The sequence below is a fragment of the Xyrauchen texanus genome, chromosome 41, assembly GCF_025860055.1.
Source record: "Xyrauchen texanus isolate HMW12.3.18 chromosome 41, RBS_HiC_50CHRs, whole genome shotgun sequence".
Taxonomy (NCBI): Eukaryota; Metazoa; Chordata; class Actinopteri; order Cypriniformes; family Catostomidae; genus Xyrauchen; species Xyrauchen texanus.
In genome coordinates, this window is record NC_068316.1 from 8,159,912 (window position 1) to 8,183,897 (window position 23,986).

A 23,986-nucleotide genomic window follows, 5' to 3' on the forward strand; every position below is an offset into this window, starting at 1 on the left:
AAAAGTTACATTATAAGTTAAAGTACAGTTACTTCTAATCAAAACCAGATAATTAGTAATTATTGAAGTCGGCCCACAAAGTAAGGTATGGGGGTGGATGATGTCCCATAATTAACGCTCAAACCACTCATTATTACTTTTAGACTTGCAGAAACATGTTCTTTAACCTGTGCTAAATTTTCCACCTATTTAATACTAATCCAATTATGATGCAAATGAGGACCATGCATGCAATGAAATCATTTACAGCTGCATAAACGAATTACCGAACATGAGTTTATAGATCATCAACTAAAAATGACTACTTAAAAAAATCTCAGAGCATGTTATTTCATTATTATTGTTTCAGTGTTTTGTCTTTATTGGGTTGATGGACACAGGAGTGATTGACAGTCTAATTTAGCGATTGTGTTATATAGTAGATGGCTCATCTGGTGTTCTTATCATTAGCAGTTAGCCTGTGGTTACATTCACAGCCCACTCCCTGCCCCTATGATTTAAGGGTCTGCCCTTTAGAGAATATTTAACATAAAATTTTAATCTTGACAGCGGTGAGAAATCCGTCCTGAACAAGGTGGATTTAATTAATAAGACCTACTGTACCGTGCTCTGTCCGACACAGCGGGACATAAATTAAACAGCCGAGAGCTTCCTGCATCCTAGACGTGCATTAAAGGACGGATCATTACTGTAATGCAGTACCTTTTGAACTCTGTAACTTTTGAACATGTTTGTACTGTAATTTATGGAAGCATTTTAATAAAAACATGCTCTGATCAAACTGAGGCACTTTAATGTTTACTTATTGTGCTATTGTGATAAAAGAAAGCTAACAAGTATGATTTGAAAATGGACTGCATAACAGGACTGACCCATATCATCTCTGCTCCATATCTGCGTCAACTCCGTTCATACAGCGCGACCAAGCAGGTGGTAACGGACTGAGCAATCAAGGTGAGCATGAATGCAAATACAACAAAAGAATAAAAAAAGAAAACACAAACAAACAACCCCTATATATTTCCCAAGAGTCCTTTGCATAGACAATGTTTTTATGACCTATGAGGGAACCACAGATTCAGAACAGGGACATTTTCCTTATATGCACTTCATCTGTGCCATAACAAGGGTTGTTTAACTAGTAAACGAAAACAGAGTGTTTACTCATAATGTGGGACTTTTTACATTTGACGGCAATATGGCTTTGCAGGTGGCCACGGTGCTGAAACGTGTCGGTAGACTAGCATAGTTCTCTCACTGTCATTACCACGAGATCACGCTTTACCTTCAGCGCGGCAATCACAAACAACAAGCATGTAGAATGCGGCATTATGGGTATATTTGTAAAAGATAAGGTGGAATTGGAGCTTGGGGGTTATAAACCACTGCACAGATGTGTGTTTGCCAACCTTTTTCTGCCAGTTCTTTTATTTAGACTTAACCAGAAATATGTTCAAAGGTCCACTTGAAAAATTGCATCCATATATATATATATATATATATATATATATACATACAGTACACACACACACACACACACACACACACACACACACACACACACACACACACACATTTCTGGGTGATTACAAATTACATGATTTAAATTGTTATCAGTATGTAATCTTTTTGATTACACATTTCTTTAATCTGATTACTTTTGGATTACACGTTGCATATTTTGTAGAAAATCTAATCATGGTACTTAAATGTATTAAGTACCAATTAAAAGAATATTCGTGTTCAATGCAAGTAAAGCTCAATCGGCAGCATATGTGGCATAATGTTGATTACCACTTAAAATTTATTTTGAACTTGTGCCCCCTTTGCTTTAAACTATTAGTTCACCCAAAAATGAGAATTCCGTCATTGCTTACTCACCTGTGTTGTTATAACCCTATATGACTTGAGAGTCATGAAAGTGTGAAAAACATTTGTTCTCAGTGATGTCATTCATGATGACAGCGTCTTCAGAAGAATGCAAAAGTATAATTCAGAAGTCTAATATATTATTTCATGTGACTCATGATTGTTAGAAAAGAATACAATAAGGTTTGGTGAGAAACAAACAGAAATCGAATGTATTATTTCGTGAAAATGTTCACTGACCGTTGTCCTCCTGTGCCCGTCCATGATCAGGCACGAGAGCAATAGTTCATGCAACACCCTCGTGACATTAGGGCGATCAAGCAAAAACTAGTTTTGTTTATCTTAAAACAGATCCTCCACAGTGGTAGCGATATCAGAACACAACACAGCTGCACACAAAACAAATGTCTTACTAAACGTGTCTGAATAGTTTGAAGTCAATGAATTTATGCAGATTCATTTTGAAAGTTTTTGAACCAGTGCCCATTCACAGTGGACAGAGTTCACTGTACGATGCCGAAAATAGAAAACAAGTGATTGATAGAATGTACAGGTAGTGGCAGCTCGTCACTGCTGGTTAGGACAAAAATTCTGTTTACTGTAGAAAATATACCTTTTATCACGTGCCATTTGCCATCAGTTTAGGACATGGTGTGACTGTGGCTGCCTGTAGATTCATCTATGTTTCTGTTTGATTTCCGAGTACTCCATTAATAAAAAATAAGGCTTGGCATAGAAATGCATCAATTCTTTGACTACAAAGTCTTCAGACATGTTTGGTAAGTTCTGTTCTCTGTTTTGTGTTCAGCTGTGTTGGGATCTGTTGTCGCTATCAATGTGGAGGACATGTTTTTAGATAAACATAACAAGTTTTTGCTTGAACACCGCAATCTAGCGAGGGGGCTGCGTGAATAGTTGCTTTTGTGCCCTATAATGAACACACACAGAAGAACAACAGTCAGTGATTTATACTTTTGCATTCTGAAGAAGCTTGAAGATGTAGTCACCATAAACTGCCATTGTACAAAAATCTATGTTTCAGCACTTAAAATGGAAGTGATTGCGGCCAATGTGTAAACCTTAAAATATTCAGTTTCTAAAGTTTAGCCACAGTACACACAAACAATATGCATGATTACATGATTTGAGTGTGTTAAAACACCTTTTCTGTGTAAAATTATAAAGTTGCCATGACGATGTAACGTCAAACAGTAAAACCCTAAAATGACCAAAAATGAAACAATACACTCATTTTAACAGAAACATTTATGTAAGTAGTTTTCTAAAATTATAAGCTTCACATTTATGCTTTTTAAACCTACCAAAATTGGACCTATTCACTTTCATTATAAGTGCCTCACTGTGACCTCAACTTTCATATATATATATAAATGTATAAAATATATATATATTTTTGTGGTAATCAACATAATGCCACAAATGATTTTGAATGAGCTTAACTTATATGTAAAATGGGCTACTCTTTTAACACTCCTTTAATAAGAAATTAGTAAACATAAAACCAAATAGAAACTTGATATTTGTAAGCTGCTAAAAAAGGTATTTAAAAGGTCATAAAAACCTAACAATATGTTCTCAAAGATAGAAGAAATTGAAAACATGCTTGTATACCTAATTTTAAGAGAAATGTTGTTGTTTAGGAAATCAGGAAAAGTCATTGAAAAGAGCTTTAAAATCAACAATGAGAGAATGTCTCTTTGTATAGATGTATGATTTGTACTTCCTTATAATTATTCATTCGAAGTTGTAGCCTTAATCAATGAAAGGTGCTTTCTCTGCCACCCTGAAGAATGGGCTGAAATACATTGGCATGGTGCAAAAACAAAAAGTTTCATGTGACTTAAACCTCTAAAAACATTTGTATACAACATGCTTTACAGAGGTGTGTGTTAAATTAAGGACAGGTGGAGGAGGGCTGGTTTGAAACACTTGAAACATAATTTTTTGAAGCAGGGTGCAGATACAAACAACTCTGCATTTATATTTTGCATTAATTTAGAAATGTAATTTAAAACAGAAACCAAATGCCCTGTGGGTATTTGTAGATCATATTAATCACTTTCAAAGCAGTGTATACATTTCGGACGCTACATGCACACATGGCTAAATAATACATAGAACAATGTATGAAATACTTTATATTTAGAGAGTACACAAATACAGAACGTATAGAACATCCAAGTGCTTGTTATGATTGGATGTGGAGTCAAAGGGTATCATTTTTATAATTCCTTTAAATAAAACGTCATGAAATGTATCATTATTTGCTACAACTTGCAGTTTTATAGGTTAAAATAAAACTACTCCCTGGACCCTGCTTAAGTATCCCTAGGGTCCATGCACCCAATGGTTAAGATATCTACTCTAAGGGTTACATCGTGAAGCCAAAGAAGCAATGGAGATGAAGAGGTAAAATCGTATCGATAAATAAAATGCTAGAAAAGAAGGGAAAACAGGTACAGCCATAGCTGACACAGTGAGGATTTCTCCTGGGAACCACTGAGTGCTGCATTTGCCTTGCTCTATTCTTTTCTCTCTCGCTCTCTCTCTGAAAATCGGCGTCAGACAGACAAACACGAGCATGGCCACATCCTGCAGCTCTCATGACACTGTGCTAATGCACTCTCAGGAAGGTCAATACTCACACAAAACACACACATCTCAGCGCTCAACTCAGCTATTGAAAGGAACCTCCCATGGCCCTTTTAATTGTCAGATGCTACAAGCAACATAGTGGACACAGTGAAGCTGTTATCCATTAAGGGGAACATTTGAGTTGCAAAAAGTCTGTTTTTTCATACTTTAGTTTGCTAGTCATTCATTAGACAGAGTGTCAGGATCAGGTCATAGAGAGTCATTTATGGGCCATGTTCGGTCTTAACTTAGTGCCTGTGCAGAACTCTTTATTAAGTAAGTTCTAGCACTACATAATAGCAGTACCACGCTGTTATCATACTATAACCAGTAGCAAAGCTAGCCTTTTTTAACAAGTGAGAATTGAGCTTGGGTTTGGTGCAAACTCCAAACATTTTTAAAGCATGCATCAAATGGCTGAAACAAGGAATTGATGTATTTTTATGCATGTTATATGTTTCCCATTCCATATTGATAAATAATATCTCTATGTATTCTAAAGTCTAAGACTTTGCAGGCTATTGCAGCGCCATGATAATATACTGCACTATACTATACTATGCTATTCTATACATCACTAAACTACACTATACTATACTATGCTAAACTCTACTATTCTTTACTACACTACAGTGCACTCTACTAAACTCTACTATTCTTTACTACACTACAGTGCACTCTAATAAACTCTACTATTATTTACTACACTACAGTGCACTCTACTAAACTCTACTATTCTTTACTACACTACAGTGCACTCTAATAAACTCTACTATTATTTACTACACTACAGTGCACTCTACTAAACTCTACTATTATTTACTACACTACAGTGCACTCTACTAAACTCTACTATTCTTTACTACACTACAGTGCACTCTACTAAACTCTACTATTCTTTACTACACTACAGTGCACTCTACTAAACTCTACTATTCTTTACTACACTACAGTGCACTCTACTAAACTCTACTATTCTTTACTACACTACAGTGCACTCTACTAAACTCTACTATTCTTTACTACACTACAGTGCACTCTACTAAACTCTACTATTCTTTACTACACTACAGTGCACTATACTAAACTCTACTATTCTTTACTACACTACAGTGCACTCTACTAAACTCTACTATTCTTTACTACACTACAGTGCACTCTACTAAACTCTACTATTCTTTACTACACTACAGTGCACTCTACTAAACTCTACTATTATTTACTACACTACAGTGCACTCTACTAAACTCTAGTATTCTTTACTACACTACAGTGCACTATACTAAACTCTACTATTATTTACTACACTACAGTGCACTCTTCTAAACTCTACTATTATTTACTACACTACAGTGCACTCTACTAAACTCTTATTCTTTACTACACTACAGTGCACTATACTAAACTCTACTATTATTTACTACACTACAGTGCACTCTACTAAACTCTAGTATTCTTTACTACACTACAGTGCACTATACTAAACTCTACTATTATTTACTACACTACAGTGCACTCTTCTAAACTCTACTATTATTTACTACACTACAGTGCACTCTACTAAACTCTACTATTATTTACTACACTACAGTGCACTCTTCTAAACTCTACTATTATTTACTACACTACAGTGCACTCTACTAAACTCTTATTCTTTACTACACTACAGTGCACTATACTAAACTCTACTATTATTTACTACACTACAGTGCACTCTACTAAACTCTAGTATTCTTTACTACACTACAGTGCACTATACTAAACTCTACTATTATTTACTACACTACAGTGCACTCTTCTAAACTCTACTATTATTTACTACACTACAGTGCACTCTACTAAACTCTACTATTATTTACTACACTACAGTGCACTCTAATAAACTCTACTATTATTTACTACACTACAGTGCACTCTACTAAACTCTACTATTCTTTACTACACTACAGTGCACTCTACTAAACTCTACTATTCTTTACTACACTACAGTGCACTCTACTAAACTCTACTATTCTTTACTACACTACAGTGCACTCTACTAAACTCTACTATTCTTTACTACACTACAGTGCACTTTACTAAACTCTACTATTCTTTACTACACTACAGTGCACTATACTAAACTCTACTATTCTTTACTACACTACAGTGCACTCTACTAAACTCTACTATTCTTTACTACACTACAGTGCACTCTACTAAACTCTACTATTCTTTACTACACTACAGTGCACTCTACAAAACTCTACTATTATTTACTACACTACAGTGCACTCTACTAAACTCTAGTATTCTTTACTACACTACAGTGCACTACACTAAACTCTACTATTATTTACTACACTACAGTGCACTCTTCTAAACTCTACTATTATTTACTACACTACAGTGCACTATACTAAACTGTACAGTACTACACAGCACTCTTAGGGTTCCCTCTCATTTCAAGGCACAATTTTTCTGGACATTACCAGGACATCTTATGTGCCAATCGGGTGTAATATTTGCAGCCATTTTTGACTTTTGAAGCAAAAACACACAAGAAGTCATGATGTATATTGTGGTTTTTGGATGGTCTGAGTTCTGTATTCGACAGTTTAATTACATTTTATTATCAAAAGAGTGTCTAATCAAACAAATAATTTGTATTCATTTAATTTTTTAACATAACATTGCATAATTTTTTATCAAATTAAATACTTTTGTACAAAATCAATACAGCACAATCTGAAACACTGGAAATATTGTTGTGCTGCATATATGTGCTAATAAAAATTAGTGTTTGTGCTGCAAGCTTTAGAGTGCTCTTCTCACTTTTATCTATTACACACACACACACACACACACACACACACACACACACACACACACACACACACACACACACACACACACAGAGCACGATGTGTTTTCAATGTATGAGCGGCTGGCTTCACACATTCAGTGTATATACCATATAATATCATGTATACCACACTGTGCAAGTTTATTTATTGGCCTTACATAAATCACAGATAAGATATGGAGAAGTAGTTGGATGAATAGTTTGTGTTTGCTCCATCTTTGTTTGGCCAGTTTTCTGTACAGTGTTTGTTTTTCGAAAGCATAATTTGCCTTTGCTATCCAATAGAGAGATAATATAATCCATAATATAAAAAATAAAAAAAAAGGCCAAATGCTCGCTTGAGCTAGATGAATTTCCACGTCTGCTTATATACAGCAGCACTTATATAAAAAAACAAAAATCAACAGTGTCATGCAGTGTGTTCTGTGAGAGGACCACTAAATGTATAAGCGAGAGTGTGTTTGTCAATTCATTTTTATTTGTATAGCATTTTTCACAGCACACATTGTTTCAAAGTAGATTTACAGTAAATCATGCATTAACAGAAAATAAAACTGTAATATCTATAAAGTCTTAAGAGTCATCATTGTGTAGTTTGATTAAATAAGATTGTAAATTGTGTATACAAATAAAGAAATAAAGAATTAAATAATAATTGTATTTATAACCCCAGTGAGCAAGCCGAAGGCGACTGTGGCATGGAACACAAAACTCCAGAAGATGTTGATTAATGGATAAAAATAACTTTGGGAGAAACCAGACTCACTGTGGGGGCCAGTTCCCCTCTGGCTAAAATCATGAATATAATGCCAATATTAATAATTTGTGTGCAGTTCAAGTCATGGTTTAAAATTTAGTGTTAAGGGCTAGTGTTTGAACAAAAATTTTGTATGAACTGTAAGATTAATGACTAATGTTTTTGTAGTTCATCCTGGATTAACTGCAGAAGTTCACACAGATGCAATTGTCCTTTGTTAGTTGGCTGATGAAGGCTTTTGTTGGCAATTAATTGATAGTCTATGTACTCCATTTCAAGAGTGTAGTCCATCATTAGAACGAGGTGATGCAGGCAGAGATCAGTTAGGCGCATCGCAGTTCAACCTGCAGAACATTTTGTGTGATATCTATCATAAGTCCAAGGTTCAGGCAGTGGAATATGAAGTATCCGATGTCTTATGGTTGGAGTTGGCATCAGTTCATCCCCTGAAGTCCATCATAATACACTGAAGTGATGTCTGGCTGGCACCGGCTGCATTTAGTCATCATCAGCAGTGGAGGCCGACAGCAAGCAGGAACTGGGATATGAATCCCGATGTTGAATCAAGGACCTAACTAAAGCAGCATAATTGTGAGTTGATGGATAAATTAAGTGTATGCCTGGCTAAATAGATGAGTCTTTAGTCTAGACTTAAGTGAGTCCTGAACAGTGTTTGGGAGACTATTCCATAGTTTAGGATCCAAACATTAAAAGGATCTACCTCCTTTTGTGGATTTTGAGATTCTAGGAACTATTACAGTTTTTTTGGGTTGCTTACACACTAAAATTAAAAGTAGTACACTATTAGCAAAACCTTACACTCAAGAAGCAAAACATCAGCCCATATTTGCACAACTATAAGCACATTGTCAACCTCACACTTGTTGCAAAACTCTACACACAGTGATTTGCAAAACACTAAACACACGTAACATACATTACACACAAAAATCTATCATGAAGTCACTTCCTTGCAATACCAAAGCACTGACTGTCAAATTACCGCACCGTCCAACCAATTGGTTCAACACAGTCATCAGGTGTGCAAACACTTGTTTGCTTAATTGTAGACACACCAATCAGGTGTATAAGCACTATAAAAAGCAGCAGGTGAGTTAATCGGTCTTCAAGCACAATGGAAAGAGTCAGAGAAAGAGTAAGACGAGGAGGAGAACGAGGATGAGGACAAGGAGGAGGAGGAAGAGGAATCAACAGAGGAGGAATCAACAGAGGAAGAGGAAGAGATGGAGGCCATGCTGGAGGTAGAGGTAGAGGTAGAGGAAGAGGAAGAGGAAGACAAGAAGGTGCTCAAAGAGGACCGAATCTGAGAAATGAGATCCGCGCAAAACTGGTTGACCACGTTGTCAACCACGGCCTGACGCTGAGGGAGTCTGGACTTCGAGTACAGCCAAATCTATGCCGATACACAGTGGCAAGTGTGATAAGAACATTTCGACTGGAAAATAGATATTGTAAAAATATCATCATATCAAAAACATCTGCACGGTTTCAGTAACTGCTTACAGTACTGTATTCTATGCACTATCAGCACTTCTGTTACCTTTTCCTGTGAAATTACTGTACTATTGTATACTGTTTTTTTTCTACATAGGATTGAGGGTCAGGAACGACAAGGGGGAAGGCCTCCTATGTTCACAGAACAGCAAGAGAGGGAGATAGTAAACATGGTTTTGGCCAACAATGCTATAACACTCAATCAGCTCCAAGCTAACATTGTCAATAACCACGCTAGTTTCAACGATATCCATCAGGTCTCAACATCAACACTGGCACGCATCCTAAAAAAAACCCATATTCAAATGAAGCAAATTTATCGAGTGACTTTCGAGCGCAATTCCGAAAGGGTGAAACGACTGCGGCATGATTATGCAGAGGTATGTATTCACTTTAGCAGTGTGATCTTGCATACTGTCTCATAATCTTTTACTGTACTGTAATATGTATACTAGATCTACACTGAACTACACAATTTTGCCTGACACTGTTCTTCAGAGAGTTTTATGAATGGATGGAGAGGAGATCCAGCATGAGTTCATTTACATAGATGAGGCTGGGTTCAACCTGACGAGAACACGAAGGAGGGGAAGAAACATAATTGGCCACAGGGCTATAGTCAATGTCCCAGGGCAACGTGGGGGTAATATAACACTCTGTGCAGCCATTACACAGAATGGGGTCCTCCACCGCCATGCCCATATGGGCCCTTACAACACAGCACTCATACTTACATTCTTGGACCAATCGCACAACATAACAGCAGCATATCAAATCGATCATATGCAATACATTGTTGTCTGGGACAATGTGTCTTTCCACCGCTCTGCTCTGGTTCAGAACTGGTTTCAGCAACATCCACATTTCACAGTCCTATATCTTCCACCATACTCTCCATTCCTCAACCCTATAGAAGAGTTTTTCTCGGCATGGCGGTGGAAGGTATATGATCTCCGTCTCCAGGCTGAGGTACCCCTCATCCAAGCCATGGAGGAGGCCTGTGACCAGATGGAGGTAGCAGCAATGCAAGGATGGATTCGTCATTCAAGACGTTTCTTTCCAAGGTGTCTTGCTAATGACAACATTGCCTGCGATGTTGATGAAATTCTCTGGGGAGATCCAGCTAGGCGAAGAGACAATGTCTAGGTTTTTAACTTACAGTACAATACGTAAAGTGACATTTTGTTACGGTATTATGAATCTCCATGTCAACATTTTGGGCGTGTTGAGAAATAAATGAGTTTCTTCAGTCTGCAACATTGGTCTTGTGTAGTGTTTGGTGAATTTACATTATATTTGTACTTTATTGATGGTAGCCTACTCTAATCATAGGGAAGTAGAAGTGCTAAAAGTGTTTTAGGTTTATCACAGCAGAGTGTAACTCGTGCAAACAGAGTATAGTAATGTGAAACGTGTGTGTTTCATATGGTAACAAAGTGTGGTTTTTAAACAGAAGTGTATAGTTTTTACAAGAGTGTTTAATTATGCAAAGGATCTGTAGTGTTTTGCTAATTGGGTGTGTGGTTGTGCTAATTGTGTGTAGTGTTTTGAAAACACAGGCCCTGTTTTGAAAATCGTGCTTAAGCAATCCAAAAAAACTGTAACAGGTCAGAATTTTGAGATTGTACTGAATGTGATGGAATATAGCGTGGTAGAAGGTCACTTAAGTACTGTGGAGCTAGTCCATTCAAAGCTTTGTACATAGTTATCAGCATTTAAAAAAACCTATACCAATAGCCAATGCAACGATGATAAAATGGGGCTAATACGATCATATATCTTGGTTCTCGTTAGCACTCTGGCTGCTGCATTTTGAACCAATTAAAGTTTACTTATTGAACTTTCTGGACATCCTCCCAGTAATGCATTACAATAATCTAGTCATGAATGCATGAATTCGTTTTTCAGCATCAGCAACGAAGAGCATGTAATTCTAAGTCTTAGCAATAATTCAATAATAATAAGAGGTGGATTTGTTCTACAAATATTGGACATTTTATTTTAAAAGGACAGATTGGTGTCAAATATAACACCTAAGTTCTCCGCTGTAGAATATGGTGTAACAGTACATCCATTGAGAGAAAATTATATTGTAGTGGCTTATTTTTAGAGGTTTTGTTTCAATAATTAGTACCGCTGTTTTGTTAGAATTGAGTAGAAGGAAATTTCTGGCCATCCAATCTTTGATTTCGTTGATACACTCATCAATGGGTATCGTCGGCATAACAGATTCTTGATAATATCTCCCAGGGGTAGCATATATAATGAGAAAGACAGAGGCCCTAAAACTGATCCCTGTGGCATTCCATACTTTGCTTTTGTTTGATTTAAAAATTCCTCATTTACACAGACAAAGTGGTAGTGCTCTGCTAAATAGGAATGCTAAACCATGCTAATGCAACTCCACAAATGTCAACATAATTCTCTACCCTATTCAAGAGAATGGTGTGATCTATTGTGTCGAATGCAGCACTAAGATATAAAATCACTAGAAGAGAAATGCAGCCACGATCAGATGATAAGAGCAAGTATTATGTAACTCTGATTAGTGTAGTCTCTGTACTGTGATGAGGCCTAAATCCTGACTGAAATTGCTCATACAGTATATGTTCATATTCCCAATGTGTCATTTTCATTATCTATGTGAACAATTAAAGCTCTGTCCACAGTAACTACTATATCTGATAGAAAATTTGTTAAATCACCAAGGAAATCAGAATACAGCCTGGGTGATCTATATATTGTAGCAAGGGCAAAAGACGACAGAGATGTTTTATTTGTATCTGATGGTGTCACATTAAACATTTTTATTTCAAAAGACTGTGGCCCCAGTAAGTCAAATACTTTATCACTATCTTTATTACTATTATCACTATCTATGAGCCAAATTTCTAGAGAGGAGAGCTGCACCTTCCCTGGAGGGATGGAGTTCGTCTCTCTTTAGCAGGTCAGGTCTACCCCAAAAACTCTTCCAATTGTCTATAAATCCTATGCTATTCTCCAGACACCACTCAGATGTCCAGCCATTCAGTGACACTAATCTATAATACATCTTGTCACCACGACGAGCAGGGAGGGGACCAGAGCATATTGTAGTGTCTGATATTTTTTTTGCAAGTTCTCACACCTCTTTAACATTATCTCTAGTGATCTCCGACTGGTGAAACCGGACATCATTAGTGCAGACAATAATAATAATTTTAGAAAATTTACGTTCAGCATTAGACAACACTTATAAATTTGATTTGAAATCAGATGCCTAAGCTCCCGAAATGCATTTAACAATAGTGGCCGGTGTCTCTATTTTCACATTCCTTATAATATAATCTCCTGTAACAAGGGCACTTTTAACATGATTCTCAGTGGGTGCATCACTGAGTGGGGAGAATCGATTGGAAACCCTAACAGGAACGGGAGAGTGTTGTCACTTTGATAAGTGAGAATACTGCTGAAACGTCACCCAAACACCCTTCTGCGGGGTCTCTACAGCCCGAATCAAAGTGTGTGTGTGTTGCTGTTAGATGTCTGTGTGTGAACTTTCACAGGTATATGATCAGAATCAGCTGTGAACACACACACATGCTTACACTCACTGAGGAATGGAGGCAGTGATACTCAATGTTATGATTGTGAACAACCCCCATGAGGAAAATTACTTCATTAACTTTATTAAGTAATTAACTAAAATTCTGTATTATCAGCTTAATATGCTAAGTCAACTATAAGTAAGCCATTTGTAGGTTGATTCCTCAGAAATGTGCAACAGGTGCTATCAAAACAGTTTTCTGTTTGTTTGAGAGGCCCGTCCATACTGACACAGCAACACTGGGGCGGGACTGTACTGTATGATTGTCCAGCCAATGGAAGGGGTTTTGGAAACAGTAATTATTTTTGCAAATTCATTTAGTGACACAAGAAAATTTATCATGCTGAAATGTTCATGTAAAAGTTAAGGAATACAAAATATTAATAGTTTAGTATAAAAAAACAAACAAAAAAACAATAGAAGCCAATGGAAAATCCTCACCATGGTAGGAAAAATAAATCAATTTGGTGTTTGGCTCTTCCTGTGAGGACAATGTTTGTTGACACAAATGGGTAAAATGACTACAATCAGAGCAGATAAGAAGTGATTATTCAGCTCAGAAACAGCATGTAAATAGCTGCTATTCATCTGAAGCACCAGTCTGATCTCATACTAAACACTCAGCTAAGGACACAATAACTGCACACAAAATCACTTCTTGCTACCTCACAATAATAAATCTCTCAGACATACCTACAAAAATGTTACATAATGAGAGATATCTGAATGCATCATAGTAGTCATGGAGAGAATGTGAAAGGGGACTAGTGGCCATTTCATCTCCTGAAAATGCAGCATCCTTTAAAGGGGACATACAGTATGCACATATACACTTCTGTAGCTTTTTATTTGTTTCCCTTACTGTAAGTCCACATACACTCACTGAGCACTTTATTACGAACACTATGGTCAAAATAATGTGCCTGATGTGGTATTCTGCTGTGGTAGCCCATCTGCCTCTAGGTTTGACTTGTTGTGCATTCAGAGATGCTATTCAGCTAATTACAATTGTACAGAGCGGTTATCTGAGTTACCATAGCCTTTCTGTCAGCTTGAACCAGTCTGGCCATTTTCTGTTGACCTCTATCATCAACAAGATTTTTCCATCTGCAGAACTGCCGCTCACTGGCCCCATTCTGAGTAAGACTCTGAAGACTCTAGAGACTGTTGCGTGTGAAAATCCCAGGAGATCAGCAGTTACAGAAATATTCAAACCCGCCTGACACCAACAATCATGCCATCTTTTCCCCATTCTGATGGTTGATTTGAACATTAACTGAAGCTCCTGATCAGTGTCTGCATGATTTAATGCTTAAAACGACTGGCTGATTAGATAATCACATAAATAAGTAGGTGTACAGCTGTTCCTAATAAAGTTCTCAATGAGTGTATTTTGATATAATTATTTCACCAAAAATGCTTGTAATTCAGTTCTATACATTATTAAAAAAGAATTAAAAAGTTTTTGCTACTGTACCTTTAATGTCAACATGAAACATAACCTGTTTTTAACCTGGTCTCACATAATCACTTTACTATAAAAAAAAAATAAAAATAAAAAAATATTAAAAGATTCAAAGTGATTTTTATGTGCTCAGTTGTAAGTATTGTGCCATTATTTTGGTCAAATGACTCTAGATGAGCTGAACAACTTGTAATCCCTTTTACACAAATTATGAGTAACAGGGCAGATTATCAGTTCATAAACACTTATTTTTCACCCTGTTGTTCAGTTAATGATATCTAAACACTTACTTTTAAGCATTTTAACACTTGCATTACATAACCAACTACATTTAGAAGCTTGTTTGAGCCCAGTGATAATGTGTGGTAGCTCAACTGATAAGAGCATTGAACTTGCGATGCAAAAGACCAGGGTACGAGTACTGAAGAGCATGCGAGTCAACATGTACGCTGAAAGTATCATTGAAGCACCAAAAATAGAGTGGTTTCAACAATTGCATTGTTCATATCACATTTGCTTTTTATGACACCATCGATTCAGTTTTGGTTTAAGGTTTAGGGTAGGGAGGTCGTTTTTGTTGATTTAAAACCCGCCAGAGCATTAACCTTAAATACCTCAACTGTTTAAGAGAAAATGAACCACGTAATTTCATTTTATAAAAATGTCACCACAGTAATATACCTTTCATGAAATCAGGTGACTCATTTTACTTCTGTGATCTGATGTATTTCTGATGTATTCCACGAAATTCCAGAAATCTGCATCAGAAAGCTATTGGATTGATGCAGATTGAAAATTGGGTGTTACATAATAGGATTGCTATGATACATGGCACATATGTTAATGTTTTGAGCTCTGTAAGTCTACCTGCATAGTACCTTTAACTCTTTTATTTCATAAGACCAAGAAAAATCCTGTTCCCTTCCGAGGGAACTCGCACTGCGTCGTTGAAAACGACTCTTTGGGGAACGCTCCTTAGCGTGCGCCTCTGAATTATGAATGAAACTATTCCAATCTTGATTGGTGTTGCGTCATGACGTAACATGTGACGGCATAACCGGATGCATAAAAGTGACGCCGGTACACACACACATTAGTCAAGTCAAGTCAAGTCAAGTGGTTTTTATTGTCGTTTCAACCATATACAGTTAGTACAGTACACAGCAAAACGAGACAACGTTCCTCCAGGACCGTGGTGCTACATAAAAACAACAAAGGACCAACATAGGACCACATGAGACTACACAACGAAATAAAATACCTATATAAAAAAACCTATATATATCTATATAAAGTGCACGTGCAAACATGTGCAAAAAGTACAGGACAGTACAACAAATTACTGACAATGAACAGGACAATAGACAGTGCAGCGCCGACCAGTACTCAGTAGTGCAAAAAGATGACAGTTTCTAAAGATGTAAACATAACATACTATGAGATAGTGTTCTATGCACATAGCAGTTATTGAGGTAGCAGACAGTTATAAAGTGACAGTTATTAAAGTGCAACTCAGGACACGTGTGTGTGTCAAACCAGTCTCTGAGTATTGAGAAGCCTGATGGCTTGGGGGAAGAAGCTGTTACACAGTCTGGCCGTGAGGGCCCGAATGCTTCGGTACCTCTTGCCAGACGGGAGGAGGGTAAAGAGTTTGTGTGAGGGGTGTGTGGGGTCGTCCACAATGCTGGTTGCTTTGCGGATACAGTGTTTTTTGAAAATGTCTTTGATGGAGGGAAGAGAGACCCCAATGATCTTCTCAGCTGTCCTCACTATCCTCTGCAGGGCTTTGCGGTCCGAAACGGTGCAAGTCCCAAACCAGGCAGTGATGCAGCTGCTCAGGATGCTCTCAATAGTCCCTCTATAGAATGTAGTGAGGATGGGGGTTGGGAGATGTGCTTTCCTCAGCCTTCGAAGAAAGTAGAGACGCTGCTGGGCTTTCTTGGTGATAGAGCTGGTGTTGAGGGACCAGGTGAGGTTCTCCGCCAGGTGAACACCAAGAAATTTGGTGCTCTTGACGATCTCCACAGAGGAGCCGTCGATGTTCAGCGGAGTGTGTTCACCTTGTGCTCTCCTAAAGTCAACAACCATCTCTTTTGTTTTGTCGACATTCAGGGACAGGTTGTTGGCTCTACACCAGTTCGTCAGCCGCTGCACCTCCTCTCTGTATGCTGACTCGTTGTTCTTGCTGATGAGACCCACCACGGTCGTGTCATCGGCGAACTTGATGATGTGATTCGAGCTGTGCATTGCTGCACAGTCGTGAGTCAGCAGAGTGAACAGCAGTGGACTGAGCACACAGCCCTGGGGGGCCCCAGTGCTCAGTGTGGTGGTGGTGGAGATGCTGTTCCCGATCCGGACTGACTGAGGTCTCCCAGTCAGGAAGTCCAGGATCCAGTTGCAGAGGGAGGTGTCCAGGCCCAGCAGGTTCAGCTTTCCAATCAGGTGCTGGGGAATGATTGTGTTGAATGCTGAGCTGAAATCTATGAACAGCATTCGAACGTATGAGTCCTTATTGTCTAGGTGGGTGAGGGCCAGATGGAGGGTTGTGGTGATGGCATCGTCCGTTGAACGGTTTGAACGATACGCAAACTGCAGTGGGTCTAGTGAGGGGGGCAGCTGGGTCTTAATCTGCCTCATGACGAGCCTCTCGAAGCACTTCATGATGATGGGTGTAAGTGCGACGGGACGGTAGTCGTTGAGGCAGGACACTGAAGACTTCTTTGGCATGGGGATGATGGTGGTGGCCTTGAAGCACGTTGGAACAACGGCGCTGCTCAGAGAGATGTTGAAGATGTCGGTAAGAACATCTGCTAGCTGGTCTGCACATCCTCTGAGCACTCTGCCAGGAATGTTGTCTGGTCCAGCAGCCTTCCGTGGGTTGACTCTACGTAGAGTTTTCCTCACATCTGCCGTGGTAAGACAGAGCACCTGGTCGTTGGGAGGAGGGGTGGACTTCCTCGCCATCACGTCGTTCTGCACTTCAAACCGAGCGTAGAAGTCGTTCAGCGCATCTGGAAGGGAGGCATCTTTGTCACAGGCAACTGATGTTGTCCTGTAGTTGGTGATGGCCTGGATGCCCTGCCACATGCGCCGCGTGTCACCGCTGTCCTGGAAGTGACTGTGGATTCTCTGGGCGTGTGCGCGCTTTGCCTCTCTGATTGCCCGTGACAGTTTGGCCCTAGCTGTTCTTAGGGCTGCCTTATCGCCTGCTCTGAAGGCGGAGTCTCGGGACCTCAGCAGCGTGCGCACCTCCGCAGTCATCCACGGCTTCTGGTTGGAGCGTGTGGTGATGGTCTTGGAGAAAGTGACATCATCAATGCACTTGCTGATGTAGCTGGTCACTGATGCTGTGTATTCCTCCAAGTTGGTAGAATCGCCATATGTTGCAGCCTCCCTGAACATGTGCCAGTCAGTACACTCAAAACAGTCCTGAAGAGCAGAGATGGCTCCTGCTGGCCAGGTTTTCACCTGCTTCTGAAGCGGTTTTGTGCGTCTGACGAGCGGTCTGTATGCTGGAATTAACATAACAGAGATGTGGTCTGAGTAGCCGAGGTGGGGGCGGGGCTCCGCCCGGTACGCGCCTGGGATGTTTGTGTAAACAAGATCAAGCGCGTTCGCCCCTCTCGTTGCAAAGTCCACATACTGATGGAATTTAGGGAGCACTGTCTTGAGATTTGCATGGTTGAAATCTCCGGCGACAATAAACAGTCCGTCGGGGTGAGCGTTCTGCAGTTCGCTCATAGCCCCATACAGTTCACAGAGCGCTTCCTTAGCGTTAGCGCTGGGGGGAATGTAAACTCCGGTTATGCAAACAGTGGTGAATTCCCGTGGTAGATAAAAAGGTCTGCATCTAACAGTCACAAGCTCCAACAGCGATGAACAGTAACTAGAGACTAGCATAGAGTTCTTGCACCATTCCGTGTTGATGTAAACACACAAGCCACCACCGCGAGTCTTACCGCAGAGAGCTGTATTTCTGTCGGCACGAAACGAGGCGAGCCCGTCTAGCTGAATGGCGGCATCCGGAACTCTGTCGCTGAGCCACGTCTCCGTGAAAACAAAGACGCAGCAGTCTCTAAACTCACGCTGCGTAGCCTGCTGGAGTCGGATATAGTCCAGTTTATTGTCCAGGGAGCAAACATTTGAGAGCAGGATAGACGGGAGAGCCGGCCGGCTAGGGTTTGTTTTTAGCCTAGCATGGACCCCCGCCCTCTTTCCGCGCTTCCGCTTTCTCGCACACCGCTTACGACGTCCTCTCCCCCGGCCACCGGCATCAGGCGACGCCGAGGGCTGGAGGCCTGGTCTCCGCAGCAAGCCGAGCACGCGTAGCGCCTCCTGCAGGTCATCATGCAGCTTGGTTTTTGCATGAGTCTTATATTTGAGTAGTGTCTGGCGATGGTAGACACGAACACTGGTTGCTCCGATGTCCATGTGTTGCAAAAGTCGGGCTTTTTTAACAAAAATAGCACCATTGTGGATCCGGAGTGGCCGCTGCGTGCTACCGCGCCGCCATCTTGGATCAGCAGTAAGCTTTCGCTCTTCAGCAAGCGCTCTATGTTGAAATTGTTTGTCTTATTTGGTGTTGTTTGTCTGATTTAAAAATATTATGGCCACCGAACAGTTCAAGAAGTGCGTGAGCCCCTGCCCTCGTTTCATTACGGGTAGGGACACGCACGCTTTATGTGTGAACTGTTTGGGAGCGCAGCACGCACAGGCAGCTCTCGAGGGATCTGCCTGTGAAAGTTGTGAAGCACTACCCATGACAGTGCTGCGCTCCCGATTGGCGTGCTTTGATGAGCACGGTCAGGCTCGCGTTCCCCACGGTTTTGGTCCCGCGTCTGTTGAGGCAGCGCTGCGATTGAGATCGCTGGGTTCGCAGCGGGATTTTGCAGATGAGAATGAGACTGCTGCGGCACTTTCTCATTCTTCGTTTGAGGATCCCGAGCCTACTGTGAGTGGTGCAGAAGCCCGCGTCGCGGCTTCTTCTGCCCATGATCAGGTCCCGATGCTTGAGCTCACTGCTTCCGAGGAAGTGGATATGCTCAGCATCGATGCGGACGACCGTGAGCCAAGCACGCCAGTTTTTGGCCAAGCTTATGAGGAGCTGATTGAGGTTGTGACGCGTGCCGTGGCCAGACTGAATATCAGCTGGCCACAAAATGAGCAGGGAACGCAAGTTGAAAGCAAATTAGACGTGTGTTTCCTGCGGCACAGATCACAACCTCAGCGCCGGGGTTTGCCGTTTTCCCGATCTCCACAAAGATATCTAAAACGAGATCGTGGGGTAAACCGCGATTCGTCCCGTATCTCCAGCCCCAGTGTTTGATTACAGACGATGTTTTGGGGGCACGGGATATGGGCTAAAACCCGGCGCTGCCTAGTAAGCCCTGCAGAGATACATCTGCTTTAATAAGTAGGGCTTACATGGCGGCACACAATCGGTGTTGGTTTCCGCCGTCTCTGACGCTTCGGGCCACATCAATTTCCAGCTGAACGCACACCGTGCCGTTCGTGTCAAAAAAATATAAAAAACAAGCATCAATGGTGGTCACAGAAACCGTGATCGACTAATCCTGCCGGTCTTTCGCTTCAGGAGGTCGAGAACAGTGCTTGAAAAACACCCGAGATCAGCCTCGAGAGGCTGGTTCCCTTAGTAGAAGCTTCGGGAAAGAGGTCCTACCGAGGTGGTAGAACCTCGGAGGGCTCCCCGCTGCAGAGCAACCGAGGTTGCTCTCGCAGCGGAGTCCTCAGGAAATCGGTGTCGGTTCCCGCCGTCTCTGACGCTTCGGACCACATCAATTTCCAGCGAACGCACACCGTGCCGTTCGCGTCAAAAAATAAAAAACACACATCAATTGTGGTCACAAGAACTGTATCGACTAAATCCTGCCGGTATCTCGCTTCAGGAAGTCGAGAACAGTGCTCGAAAAACACCCGAGACCAGCCTCGAGAGGCTGGTTCCCTTAGTAGATTTTGTAGAGGCATGGAATCATCTTCCCAACATATCTGCATGGGTCCTGCATATAATAAAATCAGGGTACAGACTGCAGTTCGGGCACCGCCCCCAAATTCTCTGGGGTGGTGCAGACTACAGTGGTTCCGGAGCAGGCTCAGGTGATGGAACAAGAAGTGCAATCTCTGCTGCTGAAGGAGGCCATAGAACGTGTTCCTCATTCAGACAGGGAGTCCGGTCTTTATAGCCGGTACTTTATAGTTCCAAAAAGGATGGGGGTTGAGGCCGATTTTAGATCTCAGAGTTTTGAACCGGCCTTTGAGGAGGTTCAGGTTCAAAATGCTTACCATTCCTGTCATCGTGAGTCAGATCAGATCCGAGGACTGGTTTGTCACGATAGATCTAAAAGACGCCTATTTTCATGTACCCATCCTTCCATGTCACAGGAGGTTCCTGAGGTTCGCTTCGGGCGAAGCTTACCAATATCGGGTTCTTCCGTTCGGCCTAGCACTCTCTCCCGCACATTCACCAAATGTATGGATGCAGCTCCTGCTCCTCTGAGACTTCAGGGCATCCGCATACTGAATTATATCGATGACTGGCTCATTCTGGCCCAGTCTCGAGAAATGGCGGTTCGGCATCGAGATGTCGTCCTTGGCCATATTCGAAGTTTGGGGTTGAGACTCAACACAAAAAAGAGTGTGTTACAACCATCCCAGTGCACAACGTTTCTGGGTGTTGTGTGGGACTCGGTTACGATGCAGGCACGCATGTCTCCTGCACGTATCGAGTCCATTCTGGCGATGGTGTCCGGGTTAAAGCTAGGCCAGGCCATCACTGTAAAGCAGTTTCAAAGACTGCTGGGCCTCATGGCAGTGGCATCCAACATTATACCTTTGGGCCTTCTACACTTGAGGCCCCTCCAGTGGTGGCTGAAAGCCAAGGGGTTTTCCCCCAAGGGGAATCCATTTCAGTATAATCAGAGTAACGCGCAGGTGCCTTCGTTCTCTGCTAATATGGAAGAAACCTTGGTTCCTGTCCCTAGGGCCAGTGTTGGGAGCGTCATGTCGCCGGAAAACCGTTTCGACAGACGCCTCCCTCACTGGCTGGGGCGCTGGTCATGGACGGCCGCTTTGCCAGGGGTCTGTGGCAGGACCATCATCATTCTTGGCACATAAACTGTCTAGAGATGTTGGCTGTGTTCAGGGCTCTGAGGAGCTTCCTTCCAGACATCTAAGGTTACCATGTCCTAGTACGTTCGGACAATACATCAGTGGTAGCTTATCTGAACCAACAAGGGGGACTCAGATCGCGCCCTCTGTGCAGACTGGCGCATCAGATAATTCTTTGGTCCCAAGGAAAAATACTGTCTATCAGAGCAAAGTATGTTCTGGGGGTTCAGAATCAGGGAGCAGACATCCTGTCGAGGCAGGGGCTGAGGCCCGGGGAATGGAGACTTCATCCAGAGGTGGTGAAGTCGATAGGGGACAAATTTGGACCATCGGAAGTGGATCTATCCGCATCTCGAGGGACGTCCCACTGTCCACTTTGGTTCTCCCTCTCACATCCAGCCCAACTGGGGTTGGATGCCATGGTACAGGCCTGGCCGAGGCCTCGCCTGTACGCATTTCCCCCGATCGCTCTGCTCCCGGGAGTCCTGGAAAGGGTCCTCCAAGAGGGCATCAGTCTTCTTCTGGTTGCCCCGATGTGGCCGGCCCGAGTATGGTTCTCAGACATAATTTCACTCCTGATAGCTCCGTCACGGCAGATTCCTCTGAGGAGGGATCTGTTGTCTCAGGCAGGGGGCACAGTTTTCCACCCTCGTCCAGAGCTGTGGAAACTGTGGGTCTGGCCCCTGAGGGGGTTCAGTACCTAAATGCTGGTCTATCAGCGGGGGTGGTTGAAACCATACTTAGCTCTAGGGCTCCGCCTACTAGGAGATTATATGGCCTCATTGTGGATGTAACCCGATCATTCTGACGGGTGAACATCCGTAAAGCCGCGGGTCCAGACGGCATTCCGGGCCGCATCATCAGAGCGTGCGCGAATCAACTGGCTGGTGTTTTTACGGACATTTTCAATCTGTCCCTCTCCCTGTCTGTAGTCCCCACATGCTTCAAAACATCAACCATTGTGCCTGTACCGAAGCAAGCTATAATCACATGCTTAAATGACTGGCGTCCTGTTGCTCTGACCCCCATCATCAGCAAATGCTTCGAGAGGTTAATCAGAGATCACATCTGCTCTGTTCTGCCCCCCTCTTTGGACCCATTGCAGTTTGCCTACCGCAACAACCGCTCCACTGATGATGCCATTGCATCTACAATACACACTGCTCTCTCCCACCTGGAAAAAAGGAACACATATGTGAGAATGCTGTTTGTAGACTACAGCTCAGCATTCAACACCATAGTGCCCTCCAAGCTTGATGAGAAACTCCGGGCTCTGGGCTTAAACAGCTCGCTGTGCAGCTGGATCCTGGATTTCCTGTCAGGCAGACGTCAGGTGGTTAGAATGGGCAGCAACACCTCCTCATCACTGACCCTCAACACTGGAGCCCCGCAGGGCTGTGTTCTCAGCCCACTCCTGTATTCCCTGTACACACATGACTGTGTGGCAACACATAGCTCCAATGCCATCATTAAGTTTGCTGACGATACGACGGTGGTAGGTCTGATCACTGACAATGATGAAAGAGCCTACAGAGAGGAGGTGCACACTCTGACACGCTGGTGTCAGGAGCACAACCTCTCCCTCAACGTCAGTAAAACCAAGGAGCTTGTTGTGGACTTCAGGAAGAAAGACGGAGAACACAGCCCCATCACCATCAATGGAGCACCGGTGGAGAGAGTCAGCAGCTTCAAGTTCCTCGGTGTCCACATTACTGAGGAACTCACATGGTCCGTCCACACTGAGGCCGTTGTGAAGAAGGCTCACCAGCGCCTCTTCTTCCTGAGACGGCTGAGGAAGTTTGGAATGAACCACCACATCCTCACACGGTTCTACACCAGCACTGTAGAGAGCATCCTGACTGGCTGCATCACCGCCTGGTACGGCAATAGCACCGCGCACAACTGCAAAGCCCTGCAAAGGGTGGTGCGAACTGCCAGGAACATCATCGGAGGTGAGCTTCCCTCCCTCCAGGACATATACACCAGGCGGTGTGTGAAAAAGCTCGGAGGATCATCAGAGACTCCAGTCACCCAAGTCATGGGCTGTTCTCACTGCTACCATCAGGCAGGCGGTATCGCAGCATCAGGACCCGCACCAGCCGACTACATGATAGCTTTTTCCCCCAAGCAATCAGACTGTTGAACTCTTGATCTATCAGGATCAATAAT